Here is a 6,871-nt window from a genome sequence, read left to right on the forward strand (position 1 = left end):
TTCACAGAGCCCTCCCTTTACCGGTGCCTAACCATACCCCCCCCCCCCCCCATTGCCTAACTTTTAACTACTCCATGCCTAATCCTAACCAACAACCCCCCCCCCCCCCCCAGCAGTGCCTAAGCTTACAACCTTAAGCCATCTGAGCTGGGGGAGATCAGATTTACTTACCTGGGGATTCTTCTAGCCTCTAGCAGTTGACCTTTCTATGGTTTAGCTGCCCTCCAGGGTGCCACTGTCCCCTCCCAAGGATCCCCGACCACAGCTATGGTTAGGGGCTTCTGCACATGCATGTCTGCATGCCTCTCTCGATTGCATTTGAATATTCTGCACTTGCGTAGTTCACAAAGACTTAAATAATAATAATATAATAATAATCTGAACATTTATATAGCGCTTTTCTCCTGTCGGACTCAAAGCGCTCAAGAGCTGCAGCCACTGGGACGCGCTCAGGAGGCAACCCTGCAGTGTTAGGGAGTCTTGCCTTGAACTCCTTACTGAATAGGTACTTGACCTAGCCAGGATTCGAACCCTGGTCTCCCATGTCAGAGGCAGAGCCCTTAACCAGGACCTCTGTCGCGAAAATCTTAAAAGTTAAAATATATGTTAACATATACAAACAAGAAGTACGTTTCTTCTGGAGTTCAATGAGCCATAAATTACTTTTCTCCTATGTTGCTGTCACTTACAGTAAGTAGTAGAAATCTGACATTACTAACAGATTTTGGACTAGCCCATCTTCTCATAGGGCGTTTTTAGGGTTTTCTTTATTTTTAAAAGCACTTAAGGTGCGTACACACATGCAACTATAGTCGTTTGTAACGATCGTTCCCCGATCTTTACCAACGACGATCGTTACAAAAAACGAACCACCGACTATTAAGGCAAACGACGAACGAGCCAAATCGCTACAAAAGAAAGTTCTGTCTCGGCGGATTTTAACCAACGACGATTGTTTGCAAAAGTGGTACATCGTTGGAAACGGTCGTTCGTACTAGGCTTGACATGCGCATTTCACAATTTCTCCGTGAAACTTCTAATTTTTATGCGCAGGCGCAATAGTTGCTTTACGTGATGTAACGTTCATTCTAACGATCAGATCGTTACACACCTTTTAAAACTAACTTTACTTAGGTCGTTCTTTCATCAATTAAAAGTTCGTTCGTCGTTCTCAACGAACGATCGTTGTCGCATGTGTGTACGTAGCATTAGTTAATGGCAGTTGCTCCGTCCAACTGACAAAAAAAAGTATACGGTGAGCAGGGAGGCTGTCCAGCATCGTATAAATCTTTTTCAGGGAATGTCCTTATAGAGAATACAGGCCATGCCGAGACTCCCCCATGAAGAGATGGATTAACCCAAAACCAGATTTATACTACCCACTGTAAGTGACAGCAACATACGAGAAAAGTAATTTATGGCTCATTTTACTCTGGAAGAAATGTACTTCTTATTTGTATGTGTTTTAAATTTTAAGATTTTTGCGACAGTTCCTCTTTAAACTGCGCAAGTGCAGAATTCTTCCAGCCTCGGGAACGTGATTGAGAGAGGTGCGCAGACACACTTAGGGCTGGAACCCACTAGAGCGATTTTTTGAGTGTTTAGGGAGCGAGAGAAATCGCTAACGATTTCCCTAAATGCTCTGCCAATGTAAATGGATGGTGCAAATTCCACAGAAGCAATTGCGATTAGCAAAATCGCAAACGCAGGACATGCAGCATTTTGTTAGCGTTTGCGCTTCACTATAAAGTATATAATCACTGGTGTAATTGCTCATCAAAACTTGCACAGAGCGATTTTGCTAGCATTTTAAAGTTAATGTACACTGTAACAAAATTAAAAATAATTGAAAGGACCAATCAGACTTTATAACGCTAATCGCTACACAACCGCTGGCAAATTGATTACACTTTCTAAAACCACTCCCTAAAACGCTCATGAAATCGCTTACAAACTGCTCATACAAAACGCTAGCGATTGCTATTAGCGATAGCGTTTTGTAGTGGGTTCCAGGCCTCACACTGTATCTCAACAGTAGCTAAGAGACCTAATAGACTGCTAGCTAGGGACTGGAAGAAGCCCCGGGTAAGTAAATCTAATTACCCCCGCCCTCCACCTGGGATGTCCTTATAAGCACCGCATAAAAACAAAAAATATCAGGCACAGTGGAACTTTGGGCACCGCCATAAACGCCCAAAGAAACTATCCGTGAAACTGTGGCGACAGATAGTGGGCCTCAAGCACCCCACTATTTGTAGCCGCAGTTTGCATAGTGGGCAATTTGCATAGATCAGAGAGGGATCTGTCTCTTGGCCGAATCTGCCTATGCATCACTAGATGAATAGGCACCTTTAGAATGTATTTATTATACTGAGCCTATTGTTGCGTATGCAAATTAAGTGTTAATAAGGTATATGCTAATTACCGGCATCCCTTGGCAGGAATTTGTGTAGACCTGAGCCTCACATCCAGAACATTATATCGACACAGACAATTTTAAGATTTTTTTTTCCTGTAGTTAACATTTAAATATTTGGCCACAGTCGCAGAAATTTTTATCAGCAGCTGATTCTTCACCCTTTGGTTTCAGATTAGGTGGTAAGGACAAAGGGCTGAGCACTTCAGGAATGTAGATGGAAATCAGCAAAATCTGCAAATATTTCATGGTCTTGTCCTTGAAGGGAGTTTTTCCTTTTCACAGATTGCTTGAAATGTGTCTCTTATGCTGGGCATACACGGCTCATTTTTAAGCCATTAAAATGGCTCGATAGATAATTTCCGACATGTCCGATCTCCCGCTTGATCGTTTCGCCACTCGATTCCAGATAGCAGTAAATGGAAACACATAAGAAAAACGAGCGGAAGATAAGAGAATTGATTGCGGAATCGAGCAGCGAAACGATCGAACGGGAGAATCAAGCGGCAAAAACGAGCCGTGTATGCCCAGCATTAGGCCTTGTTCACTTCTAATGCCCGCGTTTTGCAATTTTGTGCGTGATTACTTTTAGCGCTAACCTGCGCATTGCGATTTTTTGTAAAGCGCTTTTCTAAGACTTTTTGCAGAGCGATTTGTTTTTTCACTTTCTGACGCAAGTCAGGAAGTTAACTCTTTGACCCACAAAAGAATAAATACAATGTATTTATTCTTAAAAGCGCTGGGAAAATCGCTATTCAGACGGACATCGTAATGTGAAATTTCAAGCGTTTTGCAATTTCCATATACCTTCCATTGAGGCAAATAGCCCCAAAAATGGTACAGGCAGCACTTTGGTGAGCGGATCGAAATCGAACTGCTCTGGCTTTCTGCTAGGCGGGCAGGCCTGCTGACAGGTTATCTGGCAGTTCCCCCATAGCGTTCCCTGACCTTCTAGTGGACCCCCTACCATGCTCCCACGGGCCTTCCATTCAGGCACCTCAACTCACGGCATGCCCCCATAGAAGAACCACAGCTCCCTGCATGCCCCCATAAGACATTACAGTGCCCAGCATGGTACCACAGTACCCAGTATCAGAGCTTGGATAAGGTCCTCCAGCACCCAAGACAGACTCCAAAGTGTGCCCCTCCATCCCTCCCACCGCAGCCTTCACACACTGATTGCTAATAGACTAAGAGGCGCCCTAGGGCTCCCAACACCTTAATCTCTAGTTATCTCACTTGCAGTAACTGCCATATATGCCTTTTCTGATTTCTCTCTGCTTCAAACACAATAGGGGAATGATAGCTGAGTTTTGCGCCCACTCCTACACTGTGCCGAGGCTGCAGCCTCTCTCGCCTCTGCCTCGGCCCTGCCCCGTATACCCCCGATTGATGCACCACAGCTCCCAACATGCCTGCCATTGAGGCACCACAGTTGACTCTGCCCGGGGGGCATCCGGGGGACGCCAGATTAGATCCGGGGCACGTGCCACTGATCTTTGGGGCTAGCAACGCCCCTGCATCTCTAGCAACCATAATTTTACTGATTGTTGTAAGAAATTATCTATAAATACCCCTCCACATAGTTACATAGTTATTTTGGTTGAAAAAAGACATACGTCCATCGCTGCAGACAATTCTCTTTTCTTTTTTTACTGTAGTCCTGCTCATAGAATGACGTCATGTCCCTCGGGCCAGGGTATTCAGTTTCCATGTGATTCTAGGCTACAGACTCCCCTAGGATCTGGATGGAGCAAATCTGCCATGCAAAAAAAACTGAAAAGTATTTCCTTCAATGTTATCAGGAGCACACCTCCATCTAGTGACACTTCCATAAACTGCGGATCCTGTTTCCTCCCAGCTGGGTAGAGATGGGAAGTTCAGATCTTTTCAATGATTCACATGATTCGAATCGGATCATTGAAAAGATCTGGATCTTTGATCCGAATCTCGGATCATTTTACTAGGGAAGCATTTTACTAGGGAAATGACTAGCAGGACAGGACTTTCCCTGCGGTGGACAGAGAAGGGGAGGGGGGTGGACACACGGAGAAGGGCAGATGGTGGACAGAGACGGGCAGGGAGTGGACAGAGAAGAGAGGAGTGACGAGCAGAGAGCAGAAATGTTTGTTTGCACACAATACCCACATGCTGCAATCATATGCTTTACATATATTTCACCTATATGTTCATCTGTATACTTTGAATGCAAACGTCGCACAGTGAAAGAAAGCATTCCCCAAAGCATTCTCAGAAGTGAAGTGCAGTCGTTTAGAAGCAGTGCAGGAGGATCATATTGCCCTGCAATCACAGTGCCTGCCCTGTCATTCTAGCCCAGAATGCTGTCTACAAAGTTACTGAGCTGTGCTTCTGAGCCAAAACGTTCCCATTTGTTCACTAAAACTACGGAACAGACAGCCTAAAATGAGCAGCACATTCCAGCCAGTACATGTGCTCTACACATATCTGTCAGTGGCACCCATGTCCCCTCTCTCATCTACCTGTCCCTGCAAGGCTGGCTCCCCTCCAACTGAGCGATCCATCTCTGCTCTGCTTCCAGGACCCCCCTGCACGCTGAGAGGGGGCGTGCCGCTCCTGGCCCCGCCCCCTTTGTGATCCGAATCACTCATTTTGATGATTCGGATGATTCGACTCACAAAAGAGATTCGGATCAAAGATCTGAATCGTTCATGATCCGGACAACACTACAGCTGGGTAGTTAGAAAGAACAAACAATTCTAGAATTTTGATGGCAAGGAGAATGCATGCAGGAACACATGATAAGCTTAACCAGTGGCGGACAGTGGCCGCCGCACGAGGGCCCCTGAAGTTCCGTTTTCTTCAGGGGCCCATTAAGTATATTTTTTTTTTTTTTATATTTTTTTTTTTATTATTTTATTCCCCCGGGGGGCCCCCCGACTCCTATCCTCCCTCCCTCCCTCACCTCGGGGGGCCCCCCTCCCGATATGCGCGGCGGGAGAGCGAGCGAGCGAGCAGCAAATGCAGGAAGTCTTCAGGGCTCTCCAGGCATCCGCTAGAGGCCCAGCCGCTTAGTCTCCAATATGTCTCCAGTTGGAGACATATTGGAGACTAAGCGGCTGGGCCTCTAGCGGATGCCTGGAGAGCCCTGAAGACTTCCTGCATTTGCCGCTCGCTCTCCCGCCGCACATATCGGGAGGGGGCCCCCCGAGGTGAGGAAGGGAGGGAGGGAGGATAGGAGTCGGGCCCCCCACCCGGATAGCTACCCACCCGGCTACCTAACCACCTACCCACCCGGCTACCTACCTACCCACCCACCAGGCTTCCTACCTACCCACCCGACTACCTAACCACCCACCAGGCTTCCTACCTACCTACCCACCCAGCTACCTACCCACCCACCAGGCTTCCTACCTAACCACCCACCCAACTACCTAACCACCCACCCGGCTACCTACCCACCCGGCTACCTACCCACCCACCAGGCTTCCTACCTAACCACCCACCCAACTACCTAACCACCCACCCGGCTACCTACCCACCCGGCTACCTACCCACCCGGCTACCTACCTACCTACCCACCCGGCTACCTACCTAACCACCCACCCGGCTACCTACCTAACCACCCACCCGGCTACCTACCGGGCTAGTTACCAACCCACCCACCAGGCTACCTACCCACCCACCCGGCTACTCACCCACCCACCAGGCTACCTACCTACCTACCCACCCGGCTACCTACCTAACCACCCACCCGGCTACCTACCTAACCACCCACCCGGCTACCTACTGGGCTAGTTACCAACCCACCCACCAGGCTACCTACCCACCCACCAGGCTACCTACCTACCCACCCACCAGGCTACCTACCCACCCACCAGGCTTCCTACCTACCCACCAGGCTACCTACCTACCCACCCGGCTACCTACCCACCCACCAGTCTTCCTACCTACCCACCCGGCTACCTACCTAACCACCCACCCGGCTACCTACCTACCCACCCACCCGGCTACCCACCCACCAGGCTTCCTACCTACCTACCCACCCGGCTACCTACCTAACCACCCACCCAGCTACCTACCTAACCACCCACCCGGCTACCTACCGGGCTAGTTACCAACCCACCCACCAGGCTACCTACCTACCCACCCACCAGGCTACCTACCTAACCACCCACCCGGCTACCTACCGGGCTAGTTACCAACCCACCCACCAGGCTACCTACCTACCCACCCACCCACCAGGCTACCTACCTACCCACCCACCGGGCTACCTACCTACCTACCGGGCTAGTTACCTACCCACCCACCAGGCTACCTACCCACCCACCCACCAGGCTACCTACCCACCAGGCTACCTACCCACCCACCCACCCACCAGGCTACCAACCCACCCACCCACTCACCCACCCACCAGGCTACCTATCCACCCAACCACCCATGGGAGCTGCGCGCCGGATGGAGGCTGGGACAGGA

This window comes from Hyperolius riggenbachi, chromosome 4, assembly GCF_040937935.1.
Source record: "Hyperolius riggenbachi isolate aHypRig1 chromosome 4, aHypRig1.pri, whole genome shotgun sequence".
In the NCBI taxonomy this organism is placed as follows: domain Eukaryota; kingdom Metazoa; phylum Chordata; class Amphibia; order Anura; family Hyperoliidae; genus Hyperolius; species Hyperolius riggenbachi.